Raw genomic sequence first — 21,239 nt, forward strand, 5'->3', positions numbered from 1 at the left:
TTCTCGAGGTTTTGAGTTTATCGTGTTTGACAGTGACGAAGTGATTGGCAATATACTGGCCAACGGAAACATGATAGATACATACGGAGGATACATGGGTGAGTGCACAATCTGATGTAAACAAATATCTGCATATTCTTTGCAGAGAAAACCGTGCCAAGTGACATGTCAAACTCTTTGAACGAAATTAACGATTACTGTTATTCTTGATTTGAATGTCATCATGCACTTATGTTGGTTTCAACTTCGAAAAAGTTCAATTTGGCGCAGATTGATTGTTTCTATTATGTAGTTTCTTCTCAAGGCATATTGTCCATATAGTTCACTTGAAAATTGAACTTATATCGACTTACGTCTTTGTTGTAGGTTGAATTCAAGAAGGTTGTGTTGGAAACAATTGATCGTTGCAAAACGAAGTATTAGAATTGATCAAAAATATTTAAATAGAGTGATAATTTTGTCGTGGTATTAACAATCATCTTACAAGTGGATTCGTCCCGATAAGTGTAGTCGCTATAATGGAAGAATGACCCGCGAGGTTTGTACGACTCTCCAACTTTTGTACACTGTAATACCATAATTTTTTCCGAGTATTTCAAATTGAAATGAGGGGGATCGAGGACTATTTTCAATTGTTCATGCATTGATATCAAGATAATTCAAGGAGAATTGGCGACGTCAGTGAAAGATTAAAAGCCTTTTCTCAAGTGGTTAATTGTAAGCCTTTGCTTAATTGGGTTTGAGACCACATATTCATTTTGAAATTAAGTCATTTACCAGACACCAAAGTACCTAAATATAGTCCAAATTGGATATCCAAAGCCCAAATGTCCAATTTAAAATGACCATTTACACAATCAATTTACATTAAACAATCCATTAACCCACACAAAAACAAAGTCATTTGTTAGTTCCTCTCATTTACGTAACCCTAATGCAATAGACCAAAACATTACAAGTCTTAACCATATACATTGTTAACCTATTAACCCAAATAACCGAACACAAATCATTGGCCCAATTGATTAGGATTATTAGAAACCCTAATCAACGAAAAAGCTCCCGCCGCCTCTGCCCCCTCACGCAGCTGCTTCTAGAAGCTCATGTTAACAACCAAATTACCATATCTTCCACGTCATCAAATTTGTGGTCCCATCGTTTCCAACATACCATTCAACGTTTTTAGAACCTTCTAGAATCCTCACAGCTAAATAGGATATGCGTGCCCAACAAGCTCTCTTGTCCTCATAACAACCATGCAAAATAGAATATCGGAAAGGATAAACTACGCCAATGATCACTCATATTTGGGGTAGTTTTCGTTTTCATCACTGATGTTTAAAAAGTTATAAATCGGTTACTAACGTTATCGTTTGTTACAAAATGGTCATTAGACGTTAACAACTGTTAGTAGACGTAACGGAAATCGCAGCTGTATCGTTATCTGCTGAGTTGGATTGTTGACTGCCACAGTAGAACCAGTTTGACCGACTCTTCTTCTTCTACAACCCCACCCCATCTTCTTCCTCAACCCAACCAAATTGTTTCTTTTCATCTCCCAATATTTCCCCAAAAAAATCCCATTTTGACCGTAATTTCCTCTCTTTCGCGTCATTCACTTGAAAATTTTGATTGCAGGTTGACCCTCCCACATTTTACATACATATCCAGCATGGCAGTTTCTACCATGATATCCATCTCCATCCCCTTCATCTTCAAGCCATAAACATGAACCCATCTACCCATCACCACATCTCTAGACTATGCACAAGCTAACAGTAAAGAACAAAGTGTTATATAATTCAATTTAAATCCACAAAAAAACATCTGAATTAAAAGCAGAAATCCCTCCTTGCTAAATTCATTCCCTACATAACCAACCATCATTGTGGGGAAGCAAGATGACAGCCTGGAATATGCAGAGATGGTTTAGAGATGTTACTCTTAATGTGAGAATGAGGATTATTGTGGGGAAGCGAGATGACATCCTGGAATAGAAGAAGCCATTTAACGACTTCTTTGAAGTAATTGGAAAGTTCGTGGTCTTCGATGTGCTGCCATTTCTGGAATGGTTTGGACATTGGTGGAGATAAGGAGTCCATGAAGAAGATAGCGAAAGAATTGGACCAAGTTGTGGAAGGATGGCTACAAGAGCACAAGCGTAAGATAGATGAAGATGAGGCAAATAGTGAGCAAGATCTCATGGGGTGTTGCTAGCTATTCTCTGTGATGCAGAGGAGCACGATGTTGATACCATCAATAAAGCCAACACTCTCGTATGTCCATTTCGTAACCAAATCCTTCATTGATGTTATAAATACAAGCTTGCCCATACTAGTACTAGACTATTATGGAGATTCATTATTGATCTTTCTATGGTCATAATCCAATAGGCTCTTATATTAGCGGCGGAAGATACCACCTCAATCACAATGACATGGGCTTTATATTTATTACTCAATAATTATGATGCAATGCACAAGGTCCAACATGAACTCAACATCCATGTCGGTAAAGATAGACTGCTAGTGAAAGAATCAGACACCAAAAACTTAGTTTACCTTGGGTCCGTCATCAAGGAAACGCTACGCCTATACCATGCTGCTCTACTCTCATTGGTTCATGAAGCCATTGAAGACTGCACAGTCGATGGATATCAAGTTTCAGCCGGTACTTTGTTGTCATCTCTGCACACCCTCCCACATCAACACCCAATCCAAAACCATTATCCATGACACCACATTCTTCTCCTCCATCTCACTAAAACCCTTCTCATATTCGCCGCCATCCCATACTTTCCACACATATCCATCAGCGCATTACAAACTTTCATCCTCCCTTCTAGACCCATCTTTGTTGGGGTTGCGTAGCTTCAACGTGAGGTTTAAGGTGGTATCCTTTGGTGTGTTTAGGGTTTTATTAAGCGAAGAAAAGTATATTTTTATGGAACATTTCTATGGAACATTTAGGGTTCAAACTTCGTAGGATTAGCCATATGAAAAGTGTTGTTAGATCCAAAGTGAAGACGGAGCTGCAACAACATCTGTAACATCCTCAGTCGGAATTCGATATGTTTTCCGGTGACTGAAGATTGGTTTCTGTAAAGAGTATTTATGAGAAAGAAATGATCGGAATGAGGGGTTAAATCTAAAAGAAAATGTTGTTGCTTATCCATCTCCGAAATCAGACCCGAATCCAGAAAGTATGTTCAAAATGAGATTTTTTCTGGGGAAATATTGGGAAAGGAAAAGAAACAGTTTGGTTGGGTTGAGGGAGAAGATGGAGTAGGGTTGAGGAAGAAGAAGAATCGGTCAAAATGGTTCTACTGTGGCAGTCAACGATCCAACTCAGCAGATAACGATCTAGATGCGATTTCCGTTACGTCTACTAACAATTGTTAACGTCTAATGACCATTTTGTAACAAACGATAACGTTAGTAACCGATTTGTAACTTTTTAAACATCAGTGGTGAAAACGAAAACTACCCCAAACATAAGTAACCATTGGCGTAGTTTACCCTATCGAAAAATTAGATTTGGTTTTAGATTTTTTTCTGTAAACAGGGTATAAAACCCAAACAAAAATCTTGTAAAGAGGGGGAACCTTAATATTGTGAAATAAAAAAAGCATTCGAAGTAATTTTATTAGAGGTATGTTTACCGTTTTTCATTTTTGTTCTCGATTTTAATTTATAGTATGCAAGTTTTGTTTTCGGGTTAAAAAAATGAAGAAACAAAGTAGGGAAAATGAGAGTTTACTTGTCTATCTGTCTGTCATAACCGAAATCCAAGTCACCGGGGTTAAAGCAACCAATCATTCTGAGGGTTTTGAGGGTGTTTTGAGATGTTTTAGGTAGGTTTGATCTCGGATCTAGGTTTTAGACGAAGTCATGAAGCTTTTGGGAACTGTTTGGTCAGGTTCTGGGTAGATTCGACCACCATTAGCGGTGGTCGGAGGGTTTCTAGTAAGTAAACATGGTGGTTGGTGTTTAGGGTTTAGGTTCTCAACCGAGAGAGGAGATGAGAGATTTGAGAGAGACACTATATCATTTGGTTTCGTTTGAGAGTTGTCTTGGTTGCCTCGGCTGAATCCAGTGGTGATCGAAAATAGAGCCACCGTGGAAGCACGATGGCTGGTGTTGGTCGGGTTTCTTGGAGATCTCTCGACCGAGAGTAATGAGCGGGGAGAAGGGATTTTGAGAGAAACAAATAGAGGGGTGGCCGTTTTGTTTAAAATAGGTTTAGGGTTCACTATTAGGTTATAATATAGTATTTATATATCTAGTCTAGGGTTGTTTTCACTCAGGTCCTCACAAGATTATCGCGTATTAATATTTTGGTAACTAATCTGCTGTTTTTTTTACCATTATTTCGAATATGATGTCTTAATTGTGCAATTTTACATACTTGCATGCTATTGGTTATTATATGTGTAAAAAAGAGCAAATTATGTTGAGGTCCCCAAACTTTATACACATATTTACATTTCAGTCATCAATAGCATATTTTAATTTTACTTTAGAATTCATTATACCAATTACGTTATTATGCATTTTATTTGCTAATATATTTCAGGTTTATTAAAACATAAATTTATGCTCTAGTCCCTCCAACTTAGGCACATTTTCACGTTCTAGTCATTGTCATAATTCCAATTTTGCATGTTTAATTTACATTTACTTAAATTTAGTCACTATTCTGAAACTTGTATAGTTAGTTTAAATTAGGTCCCTGTTTATATTGCTTATTTTAATTTAGTCCCTAGATTATTTTTTATTAATTAACCCTAATATTAATTTAATTTAATATTTTTTTTTAGTTTTTTACTAAATTTGCATGGTTAATTTTAACTTTTTCTTACATGTTTGTCAATTCTTTATTTATTTATTTGATTTTAATTGCTTTTAATTCATATGCCTTTAAGTTTTAATGTTTTTCTTTAATTAGTTAAAATTTTATGATGAATCCTTTAGATTTCGTTTTCTTTAGTTTACTCTATAATTAGAACCTTGGACTTTAAATGCCTTTAAGTTTTAATGTTTTCTATAATTTATCACACTTTAGTCCCTAAACTTCTTAATTTACGAAATAATTTTGGTGATCACATTAAAATGCCAGAGGGTTAATTTCAATTATTCAATTAAATAATTGGTAAAATTTATGTAGGTTAATAATTAGAACCTCCACCTTAGGCTTGTTTTCATTTTAGTCCTTTAATTTAGGGAATTATTTGATTTGGCTCTCGCATTAAAATGCTCAAGGGATCATTTCGATGATTCAACTTAATATTAGAGCATTCATTTTCAGGTTTAGTCCTTTATGTTCTTTAATTACATAATTTGACACTTTAAGTTATGGATTGCCCTAATTAACCCATCTAACATAATTAGGTTTTAAAGGGTTGTTTAATTCTATCTTGATTTTAAAATGATAAGTCAATGTTTATTTATCAAAGAATTAATAGTGTATCCTCCGTGATATACTCAGGGGTGACCATTAGTAATTCTCGAATTAAATCAACATTATTTTCAAAACTCGATTTATGGTTTTCATAGACTCAAATTTGGTATTTTTGATAAAATAAAATATTTTTTATTCAAATTACCCGATTTTAGGTGTTCCAATCGCACCCTAAAAATGGTTGATGGCGACTCCCAATATTTTATCAAAAATCATTTCAAAAGAAAACTCAATCATTGCAACTAGTTGGCTTTCCCCCAGAAGGGCTGGATGTAACAACTTGGTGACTTCGTTATGCAAATAGGACGGAGCGATTCACTATCCCATACGAAGGTGAAAATCACATGAGGGAGTAGTTTCTCACTCCTACTTAAATAGGACAGAGCGGGATTTTAGCTCATGTTATGCAAATGCAGCCGTGTAGTGTGTGAGGAAAAGAGGAAATAAATCAAACAACACCAAACATAAATCTTAAATTCTTGAACATTTATTTACTCTGAAAACACCATTAAACAAATCAGTACAACTATTTAGTGATTGATCAAATTATAAACATAAAATTTATTTAAACCATACAAGAGATAAAAAATTTAATTTAAACGAATTCAGAATTCTCATTGCAAAGACAATTAATTAATTGACTAATGGCCTGACTCTTTAAGAAAAGGTCCCCATCGGAGTCGCCAAGCTGTCGAAACTATTTTTCTTTTTAAAAAACAAGTTTGATTTTTAAAATATCTCGTCTCGAATAATTTAATAACCTATTACTAATAAAACGTGATTCGAGTAGTCGCCACCAATCATTTATTAGAGTGTGATTAGGCACCCAAAAAACGTATTTGTCTTTTTAATAAAAATATTAATTTGGATTAAAACAACAAATTTACTGTCTGTGTTACCAAAAAATTGAGTTTGGGAGTCGATTATGAATGGGGAAGGATTATCATCCCCACGTCGCCCTAAATCGATAACTAGACGATTAATTAATTGTATTTGCAATGAAATTTAAAAATTCGATTTTAATTTAATTTAAGATCCCATACAAATAATATTCTTTGAATTTTGGGACGAAACAAAATAATATTTAATTATTTCCTATCGAGAAGAATCGCGCTCTCATACCTTAAAGAAGTTGATTCTTACTCCAATCGAAAAAAGAAAATATTATAATTACATCCTAAAATTCATTATTAATTCAAAATAACAGTACAATAAAAAAAATAACTCTAAGACCTTCTTTTTTTATTAAAAAAACATACTCTTTGGATTTTAAGGGAGAAAACGATAATATCTAATTATTTCCATTCGAGAATAAATGACCTCTCATGCCTTAAAACAATCATTTATTACTCCAATCAAAATGAAGAGACATCACTATTTCGTCTTAAAATTCAATATTGATTCGAGAGAAAACAATGAAATCTAATTATTTCCAATCGAGAATAAATGACCTCTCGTGCCTTAAAGAAGTCATTTATTACTCTAATCGAAATAAAGAGATATCACTATTTTGGCTTAAAAATCAATATTGATTCGAGAGAAAGTTGTAATATCTAATTATTTCCAATCGAGAATAAATTACCTCTCACGCCTTAAAGCAGTCATTTATTACTCCAACCGAAATGAAAAGATATTACTATTTTGTCCTAAAATTCAATATTGATTTGAGTGTTACTTAGTTTGAAATTTTATTGAAAAATGCATACAAAAATAAAACAAATTAAAAGCATACATCAAGCAAGTACAATTAATTATTTATTTTACCAATATTTAATGAGAATAAGGATGTTCAATTATTTAAATACATCGAGACAAGACCTTAGATTCGATCTAACAGTCTTTTCTCGGTGAACTTAATTAAATGAACATAATCTTTTTCTCAATCCCGATATTTTTTAAAATGGATTCAATTTAATTTGTGTCATTTAATGAGATAGACTTTCATTTTAAAATTATCGAAAGTAACTTTCTTATACGTTAAGACAGTTACTTTACGACAATCTTAATTTTGGTTCGAGTCAATAAATGCTTATGAGTGTATCATGCAAATTAATAGAGAACAAAACTAATTAGTGACTAAAATAAAATAACATAAAAGTAACATGTAAAAATTAAAATAAAACAAAATGCAAATAGGACTAGAATGTAAACAAATAAATCATCATGTCAAAAATTAAAATAAAATAAAGTGTAAAAGTGACTAAAATGAACATTTTTAATATCAAGTGGTAAAATTACAAAGGATAAAAATAAGAAAAATATGGGGACCAAATTAAAATAAAATAAGATTGCATGGTTAAATAAAATAAAATAAAAATAGATTAGAGATCAAAATATAAAATATGCTAAAACTATAGGGACTATTTCACAATTATTCCTTTTTTATAAGCCTAAAACATGCTTTTAAAGAAAATTGTGTAAATTACTAAATCGGTCTAGCCAAATTAAAGAAAAATTAAACAATCACTACATATGGCCAAAATGCAAAAACACGCTAAACATAGAGAGACTAAGAAGCAAATAACCCAATAAACACATAACAAGCATAAAAATGGGTAAATAATAACTTCAGTCCCTACAGGTGACTAACATGCAAAAACACGCTAAACTATGGGGGACTAAACAAAAAATATCCCAAAAATACATAGAATGCACAAAAAACAGCTAAATAGCAATTTCGATCCTCGTAAGTGACTAACATGCAAAAACACACTTAAGTTTGGGGGACATATGCGTGATTTTACCCTAAAGTTTCCTTATATATCCCACTTTTTTATTTCATTTCAATCGAAACCTAAAAAATTCTAAATCCTCTCCCCTATCTCTTCTTTTCTTTTGGTTAGCCCACTGCCGACCACCTTACCACTACTCCGGCCATCATTCCGGTCGTCGTTTTAACCGCTGATGACCTAAACTAAGCCTCAAACGCACCTACTCGCTTCGATCTACCTTCCCATGACTAGATATAAGGCCGAAACCACCTAAAAGTCCCCTAAAAAACCAAAAAAGCCTATCGACCTTTCGATTTCTCGTATTCTCCGATCGTGAAGATGAACGGGTTGTACGGTTCAACTCCCTCTCATGTATCTTTCTAGATCTAACCCTCTTTTTTCATTTTTGTTGCGTAAATATGCTTAACCGTTTTTATTTTTATTCGAAACCGAAAATAAAAAAGAAAAAGAATACCTTCAAGTTTTCTTTTACTTGTATTGCCTTTGAAAAACCGAAAAAGGAACCCCATTTGCTTACAACCATTCGAGTTTTATAACCCCTAATTTTACAGATATTTAAAAAAAATAAATCATTATAATGCTTTGATCTTTGTGGTTGCTTGATGTGTGGAGTGGCATGTTAGAGCAACAAGCTCCTTGTTTGGGGCAGAGCACTGTTCCTCGGGTTCCGTTAAAATCCAACCCGACTCGGCTTGGTGGCTATGAAGATCAGCAATGCTTGCTTCTCGGCTAGGTTCTTCGGCGGCGGCGGTTTTTCATCTTCTGGGTGGCGACGGAGGTGACAAGAGGCTAACCCTAAAATTAAGGTTAGCCAAAGTTTGTATCATAATGGGCCTTTAGGGTTTGGTAGTTAGGCCTGAGTCTGGATGTAATTTTGGGGACCGATTTGCTTTGTAATTCGTGTTTGGGTGTAATTTTGGGCCTAAAGAAAAAAATATAATAATAATCTAAATACGAAAATAAAAAATAATAGAAATAATAATAATAATTAATATTAATAAAATTAACAAGATCCCCGGGTGAAAACAGGTGTCAACACTTATAATATTTTAAAATTAAGATAAAAATAAAAAATAATTTTGTAGTTAAAATAAAAATAAAATATAATTTTTAGTTGAAATAAAATATATTTTTGAGTTAAATAAAAATATTTTTAAATGAAAATAAAAATAAAATATATATTGAAAATGAAAATGAAAATTAAAATAAAATATACATTTTAAGTTAAAGAATAATATATTTTCAGTTAAAATAAGAATAAAAATATATTTTTAATAAATTAAAAATAAGAATAATATATATATTTTTAATTGAATCTGAAAATAATATATATATATATATATATATTATTTTTATTAATAATTTTAAAACAAAAATAAAATCAATTATATCTAATAAATTAAATATTTATATGTTAATATATAAATATACACGACATGTTGTCAATATTATATCAAGTGGTAATCTTGACTCAATTCTCATTGTATTCATTTATTCTTGGTTTATGTTCTCTCTATCATGGCACGTGTTACCCTTTAATTAGTGAAAAACAAATATATTAAATGAAAAATAAATTCAATCTTCGAATGAAAAAATGTTAAGTTATATTGAATGATTTTTGCCAAAGACCAACTTCATTTAATTTCATCTAATGCAACTTGTACATAATTATTCATTTGTTCCATTTCATTTTGTTACCCTTTCTAGTTCAACCTATTAAGGTAAAAAGATTTTAAAAATGATTTTTCTTTTGTAGTATAATCTTTTGTTTAAATCACTGCATTTGATAGCTTGATACTTATTTAAAGAAAATAACACTAACAGTTTTTGGCTCCCATCTCCTTGTCGTAATAGTTTCAAACTTCATCGATCACTTGTTCAGTCATGTAATTTGTATAGTTTCTGAAAATTTTATTCGAAGTTTCATTTCTCCATATTTGAACAGATTTTGAATAAAATATTAAATTATTAGTTTTATTTGTCCTAAAAATAACATCAAACATTCAATGTATTTGGTAATATTGTACATTAAAAAAATGGTCAAAATAGTTGTTTATGTGCACTGGCAGCAACAAACCTGTCTTGTTTTGCCTTACTAATATTGAGTAAAGTACATGTGTATTTAGAAAATTTGTGCTTTCATTTCCATTTTAATGTACCAATTCTATTAATTTTGTAATATTTTATTATGTATAGAGAAAAATGAGAGATAATAGATGAAAAATAGTTTGCATGTTAAAGCAATTGGTGAAAAATTATGGACGATATAAGTTATGAGTAGAGACGGAGTCATGATTCTAGTTCAAAGAGACAAAATATAATTAACAATAAAAATAAGAGGGACAAAATTAAAATAAATTAAAATTGATAGGGACAAAAAAAAAGTTGGTGGGGTGAAGGCAGTGGTCCCCTGGAACTACACATAGTTCTGTCACTGGTTATGAGGTTGGCAATAATATTTTGTGATGTGTATATTGATGAGATATCTAATGGTTATATATATGGTACTCATTAAAAAAATGATATATTAAAATAGTCAACTTTGAGAATGAGAAGAAGAAACTTTATACGCAAGACACTTGAAAAATAAATGAGATTTATTAAAAAAAACAAAAAAGTATGAGAAAAAATAAATAAAAAGAAACTGTTAATGCCTCTAAAAAGTGATGGGAAAGTAGGCTCAAAATAATTTAATTTATTTATAATGTTATTATAATTATTTACTAATACTATAAATTTATATTAGGTAGTTTAGCCCGAAGTATAGAGACTTAAATTGCAGAAATTGATCCTGAATTAGAAATGTCCAAGGAGATAGTTGCCATTGATGATAAAACATAGCACCTTCTTCAGGTATACTGCCTATTGATTTTAGTGAGCATAGCTACAATCTTACTGTTAGAAGCAAACCGGATTGAATGCCGGTAAACACGTGGCAAATGATGAAATAGACAGCAAGCTTTCAACACATGACAGTATGGTGAGTTGGCAAATTGCAAATACTTAGCATCAATGAATTAAACATTTAATTAAGGGATAAGGAAGTCATGAAATCCAGCACGACAAGGAAGGCAGCAAATCATAACAAACAATTGGAATACTTATTTGATAAGAATTTGAACGTGGCAAATTAAAGGACAGGTGAGAAGCAAAAGCACTTGGAAAGATGGGAGCATATCAACGTGTATGGCAATAACAATTAAAAAGCAATTGCACGAGGAACATAAATCTTCTGCCCCTTTATCATGCCCCTAATTATGCCCGCCTATAGAATTTTGACACGTGTCTTAGGGTTTCTCTTTACTAACTTTTTCATTTAACGGCAGTATAGATATCAACTTCAACCAAAGTCTGCAACAAAGTTCCTTTGAGAATTCTTTTCCATGAAATATTGATTAATCGAAGCAATAAAACAAAGATATTTTACCCATCTTGATTAAGTTTACCCTTCTCGGTTTCTCCCTTATGCGTTCTTTATTGCTATGGATCTGCAATCTTGCATATTGATTAATGCAACAGTTCATGGGATCTTAACCATTTCATCTCATGCCCAAGAAGATTAGATTTACACACTTAAGTTTTAAAACAATTTTATTTAAGTGGATGCAAGACAAATGTTATAATTACAAGCTTCTAAACACTCTCTGAATTCTTTCGACTAAAATTGAATTGAACTGAACTGGAATAATTTCAAGCTCGACATGTTACAATGGTGTTAATCCACAAAGCACTACAACGACATGTAAGCATGAATAATCTTAACACTCACAAAGTTTAGTAGATGTTATTGTAAGAAAACTAATTTGGATATTCTATTGGAGATTAATTACAGAGAAATTAAAGGCAAGATGAAAACTTGATGTTTTTTGGGACATTGCACAACAGAGGTTTGAGCAATGGAGTCAATCATCAAATCTGTTTTTATGGCCATTGAAGAAGGAATAAAGCTTAGTTGTCTTTGAATCAACTTCTTCACTAAATCATATCTAATTAAAATATGGAATCATTAACAACAAGATTACTGAAGTTCTTCATCTTGTTTCATTTGCAGAACACCCTCTCACTTTTATCAATTTTTTTTACCTGTAAACTCCATGGTTTAGTGTTTTTCGTTATCGAAGTCAGATCAAAAATTAGAAACAAAAACTAACACTCATTTGTTGGATCAGTATTTTTCATGGACAAAATTTTAGGAAAGAGATGCAATCATTTTACCGTCAACATTGTTATGAGAAAAATAATTATTAAGAAAACAAAGAAGACATGTTCACTGCATATTTGGTTGAAGTTAACGTCTGTTTTTCCGTTAAAATGAACAAATTAGTCGGAGAAAAGAAAAATACACGTGTCAAAAAATAACAGGTGAGGCACAATTAGGGACATATGAAGGGGCAAAAGTTTTTTGTTTTCCATGAGGCGGTTAATTATACCTATAAATATGTGTAGTAGCTTCGGTTAGAATGAAAAACATATATGAGTGAAAGTTAGAAAACACGTGTGAGAAAACAAAAATACAATAGTGAAAAAAAGTGAAGCGGATCAAAGCTTTGGTTGTGTGTGTGGCGTTTGTAAATTAGTCGAAGCTAGTAATCGTGTTGTACTCATATTTTATATCAATAATGTCATACGAATTATTAAGTTTATCCAGTGTCCATCAACGCTTCCAACAAGTGGTGTCCAAAGTTTGGTTCAAGTATACACAACGGTGAAAATGACCAACTTGATTCAACCACAAATCCTGATATTTACAAAGACAAATTATGGAAATTGGAGCATTCAAATGGAGGCGTTACTCAGTTCCCAAGATTGTTAGGATATTGTCGAGGAAGGTTATGTTGAACTTGAAAATGAAGCAACTTTGACCAATGAAGAGATACAAGCGTTGAATGAATTCCATAAAAAATACAAAATGGCATTGCTCTTTATTTTTCAAGGAGTTAAAGAATCAACCTTTGAAAAAATATCTGATGCGAAGACTTTAAAACTAGCGTGAGAGATTTTACAAAAATCTCTTCAAATTGTCGAAAAAGATAAAAAATGTATATTTACAATCTCTTAGAGCTGAATTTGGAATGCTAAAAATAAAAATTACATAAAGCATAGATTATTATGTTAGTCGTATAAAAGCGGTGGTGAATGAACTGAAAAGAAATGATGAATCACTCGATGAGGTCATAGTGATGAAAAAGATTTTTTGGTCGTTAACACGAAAATTCGACTACATGGTCGTAGCAATTGAAGAATCGAAATATTGGTCCCAAATATCGATCGATAAACTTATGGGTTCACTCTAGGACCATGAGAAGAAGCTGAAGCAAAATGAAGATTATTAAAATTTGGAACAAGCTTTGCAAAGCAACATTAATGTCAATAAAGGAGAAGTTAGCAACAACTACACACAAGGTAGAGGAAATCGTGGTGATTATCATAGAAGAAATAGAGGTGGACAAGGAGCACGTGGACGTGGTGGTCGATCATATGGCACCACTGAAACAAGTGAAAATTACCAAACATCAAGCCATGGTTGAGGATTGAGAGGACGAGCTTGAGGAAGAGGCAAATATCAACAAGGAAATAAATCCCTGGTACAATGCCATAACTGTAATAAATATGGTCACTATAGTTACGAATGTAGATAAGCTCCTAAACAAGAAGAAAGAAATAATGTAGCAGCATTTGAAGAACACACTATTAAAAATTCACATGTTTTTCTAACTTACAAAGGAGATGGAGAATTCAAGAAAAATATTTGGTATCTCGATAGTTGTGTCAGCAACCACATGTATGGCCGAAAGGAGTTGTTCATGAAGTTATATGGAATAATTCAGGGACAAGTAACATTTGGTGATGATCCACACGCAGAAGTTAAAGGCAAAGGCGAAGTTATGATTATTTAGAAAATAGTGAAACGAAGTACATCTCAGATGTATATTATGTACTAGCTTTGAAAAACAACATCTTAAGCATTGGTTAACTCTTGGAGAAAGGATACGAAGTGAAGATGAAGAATCACTCCCTCTCCATAAAAAATAAAGAAGGAAATCAATTGCTAAAGTCGATATGACTCGAAATCATCTCTTTACCATCAACATCAAGTCAGGTGCATGAAGACAATAATTAAAGAAGATTCGTGGTTATGCATTTAAGATATGGACATCTTGGATTTTTAAGTTTGAAGTTGTTATCAAAGGCAAGTATGGTGAAAGGTTTGCCATAAATCAACCTTCTAGATCAATTAGGTGAAACATGCATTAAGGAAAAACAACACAAACAAAGCTTTGAGGTTGGTAGATCCTGGCAAGTCTGAAGGCAATTAGAGATTATGTAAATAGATATAGCTAGTCCTTTCGATATACCATCACTTGGAGGTAAAATATACTATTTAACCTTTATTGATGATTTTAGTCGAAAGGGTTGGATTGATATTTTGAAAAAAAATCAGAAGCACTGAAGAAATTAAAAGAATTTAAAGCAATGATGGAAAATCAAAGTGGAAAATATTTGAAATAATCAAATCTAATAGAGGAATCAAGTATACATAAGATTTATTTGAAGACATCTTAAAGAGCATGATATCATTCATCAACTGAAGGTAAGATACACGCCTCAACAAAATGGAGTTGTAGAGAGAAATGATAAAAAAATCCATGACATTTTCCAGGAGCATGATAAAAAGGTAAGAATTTACCGATAAATTTTTGGGATGAAGTAGTTACATATGTAATTTATTTTTTGAACCGATGTCCAACAAAAAGTGTGAAGCATATGACTCTAAATGAAGCAATAAGTGGTCAAAAACTAGGAGTTGGACCCCTTAAAATTTTTGTGTATTGCATATGCACATGTTCCTGAGAAGACAAGAAAAGGCTTGATGACAGAGGAGAGAAATGTGTTTTCATCGGCTATGATGTAAAAAGCAAAGCCTATAGGCTTTCTTACTGAGAACGTAATAATTTCAAGATATATCGAGTTTGAAAATGCAAAATATTATAAATGGAGTAGAGAAGACAAGAAAGTTGAATGACTATTTTTAATGAAGATAAAGATGATGATGATCTTATCGATCTAGATGAAAAAGATGATGATCAAGGTCTTCAACAAAATTCAACTGCATCACCGTCATCAAGCAACATCAACAGTAGAAGCAGAATAGAAAATCCTGAAGCATCTCCTACTGAAGTTCGAAGATCTACGAGGGAAAGAAGAATTCCAGAAAGGTACAACGATTATGAATTACAAAATGTTTCACTTTTCTACTTACTTGCAAACATTGAACCATTAGAACATGAAGAAAAAGTTGAAGATGACAAGTGGAAAATACAATGGATGAAGAAATTGCATCGATAGATAGAATTGATACATGAGAACTAACAAACCGACCAGAAGGTCATAACCCAATTGGAGCCAAGTGGGTTTATGAGACAAAAACCAACAAAGAAGGAAAAGTTGAGAAATATAAAGCAAGACTATTTGCCAAAGGCTACAAACAAAGACAAGGAAAAGACTATGATGAAGTTTTTGCTTAAGTGGCAAGGATCAAAACAATTAGACTTTTCACAACAGTAGGAGCTCAAAATTAATGGAAGATTTATCATATGGATAGATTTATTAGATGGATGTGAAGTCAACTTTTTTGAATGGTTACCTGGAAAATTTAAAATTTTGTTAATCCATTTAAAACCGTAAAATAATTTATAGATAAAATACAAGTTCAGAAAATAATTTAAATATTAAAAATAGAATTCAATAATATCAAGTAATAAAACAAGTTTCAGACTCGAATGAAGTATTCAGAGAGACATATTCAGATTCTATCAGTGATTTCAGATTCTATCGGTGATTTCAGATTTCATTCGCTAAGTTTTCAGTTACAAACAGGAATTTACGGTCCGAATGAAGTATTCAGAGAGACATATTCAGAAGATTGAATTGGGTAGTCTAGTGTGCTCCAACAAAATAGAGAAATATGTACATATAATTTAAAAACACTGGTAGTTTAAAACATATTTTAAAACCACAATAATACCCTTCAATCGAACACCAATGTGCAGTTCCCCAGAACTGCATCCATAAGAACTTACCCTAGGCCCATTGGGCGTAGGAGCCAACTTAAGGAAATATCTTGGGGCCTGAGAGCCTTCCTAGGGGAGTACCTTAGGGCCTAAGAGCCTACCAAGAAAGTGCCTTGAGGCCTCATAGCCTACCTAAGGTCACCTTAGGTCCGTAAGGAATTACCAGTTTGGTCAGATTGAATTTCAGAAATTAGATACCTATAAAAAAGGGGTTTGATAGCTAACAGATTCATTAGTCATTTAGGAAGTGATTTATCAAGATCATAATATTCATATATATCAGCAAGGTATTTAGGAATTATTGCATTAAAATTTATTTAGGATTCATACATTCTTAAAGTGATTCCATCAATCAGGCTTATAAGTGCATTTTAGTTATTTAATTCCTAAGAAATTTGATAAATCAATTTAATAAGGTCATACAACGATTTACATAATTCCATATTTCAAGCATCTTAACAGGTTTTCAGTTCCAATCGTACTGTACAATTCCCAGCAAATGCGACACTTATAAATTATGTAGGTAGAGAAACTTCAGGAATAGTCATTTCTTAAAACTGGCTACACTGCAGAATCAAACTGATCATCTTCAGAAACATCTTTGAATAGATCAGAGGAGACGAACATGTATTTAAATAGTATTTATTTACTTCCCGTATGGTAATAGTATTAGGGATGATCAACCTACTTAGGTCATACTCTAAAAACCTAAGGGGTGTTACAGTATTTAAAGTTTCACCGATATCTTCAGAAGCCATCCAAAGGCATTTTCTTAATCCAAGTCTTGAGGGTATTTAGATCATTTTGGTATTTGAGGTAGATTTATTCATTCCGATGCTTAAAAGTATTCAATCATTCCAAGGCTTGGGGGTATTTTAGGTTATTTCACACTTCAAGGGTATTTTGGTCATTTTACAATTCATGAGTATTTTGGTCATTTTACAATTCATGAGTATTTTAGCCCTTTCCTTCCGTCATGTCTTTTCATTTAATTCAAACTTTTCATCTATTTCATTCAATCCAAACAATTCTGACAATAAAAGTACATTCAATAAGTTAGTCTTCGGGTGTATGCTCATAAATAAGAAATTCTGGGTCCAGTGTCTTCTCAGAGGTTACGAACTGTTTATCAGAAATCTTCCAAATAAAATAGGAAATTAAAAGTTAAATTAGTAATTTATCATATTAGATATGAATTTTCATGGTACTTTCTCAATCAGGGTCAATCCGGGGTGTTTTTACCTCTCAAGGGTAATTCCGCAATTCCTCATGTAGGTATTTTCGGTGTTTCAATTTTTAACAAGAGTAATCAAATTTTAAGGGTTATGAGGTTAAACGCTTCACTGATTAATCACATAACTTGGAATTGTTCCTTATAAATCTTCTATTTTTTATACGAGCCATTAGAGTTTTATTCAATTAGTTACTTTTCCCCCGTATTCGAATTGAATTTAGAAATAATTAACTATACAAATGAGAAGAAACATATTCATTCATGCACTTAGCAATACCAACATGTACAATAAAACATACATAGGGTAGTAAAAAATTACCTCGATTTATGAGCTACACCGGTCGAACATTTAAATTCTATTCGATTGCTCTCAAACTTGAATCCAACGTCCAATAATATCCTAGATACATATCAATAGAACTTATATCAGAAACAAAGCTTAATTACGAAAAAGGGATTGAATTGGGAGGTTAATTAGTGAAAAATAGCTTATCGGGTTAGAATTTGGCGAAACGGACCTAAAAACAGACTCAAGATGTTAAAAAACATCAGGATAGGTGCCCTTGAAAAAAGTTAATGGTCGGTAAATGGAGGTCAACGGCCAGTCAACGTTCAGTCAATGGCTGGTTAACGACTCAACGCGGCTCGGCTTAAACTGACCCAACCAGTTTAGACCGATCCAACCAGTTTAGACCCCGTTCAACCAGCCAATAGACCCCTTGGTTGACAGTCGACGCCCACATACAGGGGGTGATGCGTGTGGCGTGTGCGACAACTCCGATCGTCGTTTTGGCGTGAAATTTTCCAGTCTTGTAGGTCGATACCTCGGGAGTCTCGTGCATGTTTTATTTTTTGACGAAACACGACGAAGTGTAGAATTTTAAAATGTTTGAACTTTTCCAGTAGTGATCGGCGAGTGACAACGACGGAGCAATGACAGGCAACGATTTCGGTCGAGTTTTGAGCTCACGACGACGGTGAGTTCAGTGGTACAGGCGGTGTGCTGAACGATCGACCGGGTCGACGAAAATTGAGGAGAATCCAAGCATCGGGGGGTTGGAGATGGCGAAGCTTCAAACATCGATTCACGCCGATTGATGACGAATCACTGTACGATGGTGCTTGGGTTTTGCTCACCGGTTGACGACGAGTCAAACGAGGCTGGAGGTGGGCTGAGTGGTGGTCGAGTGACGACATATTCGGCGGTAGAAGGGTCGACGGGCTAGGGATTTAGGGAAATTCTGAAAACTTGCAATTTGATCCCTAAATTAATTTAATTAATTACAAAATTTTATTTTAAAATATGGGGTTGTGACAATCTCAATATAGAAATTTAAATTATTGAAGTAACTTATCGAAAAATAATTTTTTAGTCATTGAACATTAAAAAAATTAGATCAAATTTTTTAGTGTTATAATAATTTCCGAGGAGATTTATTTTATATCTTTTCTCTACCAAAATACTTTTTTACCATGTATTAACATTATCCTAAGGATCATTTGGTTTACAAAATGTATAATTATTTTTACAATCAGATTTATAGAAAGGAAGATTATCTAAGGGAATCGAATTCTCGAGATATAATATTATTTGACACATATAAAAAAATATTACATATGTTATTTGGTTTATTTGGAATGAATGTGAAAAATAAGGGTTTGTTTGGTTTCAGAAAATATATATTAATTTTATTTTTATTTTTTTAGGAAATAGAAAACATTGAAAAAATTATGTTCGATTGTAAAATTGGAAAATAATTTCTGGAAAATGAAAAAAAATATGTGAAAGTATGAAAACATAGAAAAACAAATTTCACTGTTTTCATTAAAATTGTTTTGAAAATTTGAAAAATAAAGAAATAAAATATCTAGATTTTTAATTAACTTACACAAGTTTAAATCATTCTAACAAGTTTCTAAAGTATCATATAAACGGCGTGACAGTCAACATTTGATTCCACTATTTAAAGAGTTAGATTTTTTTTCTAAGTTTAAGGATCATATTAGGTAAAAAAAACGTTCAAAGAGTACACTAATTATTGTTTCTAAAAAGTTTGAGGGTCTCAATTACCACTAAACATTTTTTTATGTTAATGACACTTTTGTGTGCTATTGCTTATAACAATATTTTTGTGTATTTTTTAAATTTAATTGATGTCCAATATACATTAACATTATATTCTTATTATAAACTAAAGTAAATTTTGTGTTATGAAATTGCTTATCAATTTTATTGTTTATATTTACATAACTCACATGTTAAATTTATGTAATGATTTTTTAATAATAAATAGTTTGAACCATGTATCAACCTCTTATTAAACAAGTTTTCAGTTTACTTGAACCAAAATGAAAAGAAAAAAAAAGTGAAAAGGGGAAGAACTTATCCCCTCTATCAAATAAGAGGGCTTTCTTTTATTTGCATTCGGCCTCTCCCCTCTCCCTCCCCAAACATCAAACGATTGAATATATATCTTAAGTACTGTTGTTGTTTGTAATCTCACTTATTCATGATACTAATTAAAGCAACTGAAAAAGGTGAAATCCATAGAAATATAATAAACATATATATGCATGGGATTGAAATTAAACCCTTGATTGACAAACATACATATATAAATATAGTTTATCTGTAAATGGATGCTTCAGCTTTTCCAGCTTCCATTTTCCTTTCAATTATATAACTGGTCCAAAAGGAAGAAAGCAAAGGAAATAAATATGAACTGAAAAACAAAAACAAACAACAATTTACCATTGATGCTCTTCTTATTTTGGTTCACTAGCTCTGGCAAGACTTCGCATTACATCAACTTGAACTCGGAGAGATGAAATATAATCTAGAGTTTCCTCAATCAAACAGATTTCATTCATGAATTCCCCTCCTGGTATTAGACTTTTCAAAACTTGCGTTCTTTTCCTCGCTAGATGTTTCGTAATGGAGCTTGTTGCAACACATTTCCTTCTTCGTCTACGTATCCCGCGACTCCGTTTCACAATCTTCTTGCACACCAATGCTTGTCTCGTCGGCGCCGTGTTCGCCGCTGCCATCGGCCTGTTGGATTCTGGACCCAACATTTGTTTGACGAGGTGGTGGTTGTTGGAGCCGTCTTTGGAAGCATTGGAAATGAGGGCACGACTCCAACAAGTGGTACCGTTTCTTGCAGACTCCCGCGACTCCGTTTCACAATCTTCTTGCACACCAATGCTTGTCTCGTCGGCGCCGTGTTCGCCGCTGCCATCGGCCTGTTGGATTCTGGACCCAACATTTGTTTGACGAGGTGGTGGTTGTTGGAGCCGTCTTTGGAAGCATTGGAAATGAGGGCACGACTCCAACAAGTGGTATCCATTCTTGAGAAACTCTTGCTTGAGTGAGCTATGAGGGCGCATCCTACAAATAAACAAAAGAAATTATCCAGTTTCTCCTAATGCTTATACATTTCTAAGGGTGAAAGTGGAGCTAGGGTTTCAAAGAAGACAATGGCATTTGCAGACACCATGAAACTAAGTGCAAGTGACCAAAACATAATGTTAAACTAGGAAATACCAGTAGTAAGCTGAAGTCCAGACCCTTACCTTGCTTGAGCTTCTTCTATGGAAATAGAAAAATAAAATTATTCTTTTGATAAAGGAAGTTTCAGAGTGAAACAGATCCAAGAAAGTGAATCAGAATCCAAGAGATGGAGGAAGGAATATACATAAAATTTCATTTAATTTTCTCAAAGGAAAACAAGTGGTGGGGCT

The sequence above is a fragment of the Hibiscus syriacus genome, unplaced genomic scaffold (assembly GCF_006381635.1).
Source record: "Hibiscus syriacus cultivar Baekdansim isolate YM2019G1 unplaced genomic scaffold, ASM638163v2 tig00110890_pilon, whole genome shotgun sequence".
NCBI classification, from domain to species: domain Eukaryota; kingdom Viridiplantae; phylum Streptophyta; class Magnoliopsida; order Malvales; family Malvaceae; genus Hibiscus; species Hibiscus syriacus.